Genomic DNA, 356 nt, shown 5'->3' on the forward strand with positions numbered 1-356 from the left:
TGTGTCATCGATGTCTCGATGAGTCTTTAGGAACTGTTTTCACGAGTCTTCATGCTGAATGTCTTCCAAGTCTTCGTGGACTATGACAGACTTTGTGAGTCTTGAATTTATACATCGTCGTACTAGAGTTTACAAGTCATCGTGTGAATTGACTGTCTTAAAAGTCTTGATGAATTCTGAATGCCTTGGTCACTCTTCAATTTCTTGAACGTCTTCGTGAGTCTTGAGTAAAAATTCTTTGTGAGATTTTAATGTCTTGAAAGCCTTCATAAGTCTCGAATGTTTTGAAAGTCTTTAGGACTTCTTGGGTATTTCGAAAGGGTTCGTAGACTTTGGAAGTCTTCGTGAATCCACCC

The 356-nt window shown here is 38.8% G+C and overlaps 1 protein-coding gene across 2 annotated transcripts in view; it reads right to left on the reverse strand.

The window, feature by feature from the left end:
* Positions 1-356, reverse strand: part of LOC128886836 (DNA ligase 3) — a 61,792-nt gene that overhangs the window by 29,083 nt on the left and 32,353 nt on the right. The gene's annotated exons all lie outside the window — the stretch shown is intronic.

This window comes from Hylaeus anthracinus, unplaced genomic scaffold (assembly GCF_026225885.1).
Source record: "Hylaeus anthracinus isolate JK02 unplaced genomic scaffold, UHH_iyHylAnth1.0_haploid 11985, whole genome shotgun sequence".
Lineage (NCBI taxonomy): Eukaryota > Metazoa > Arthropoda > Insecta > Hymenoptera > Colletidae > Hylaeus > Hylaeus anthracinus.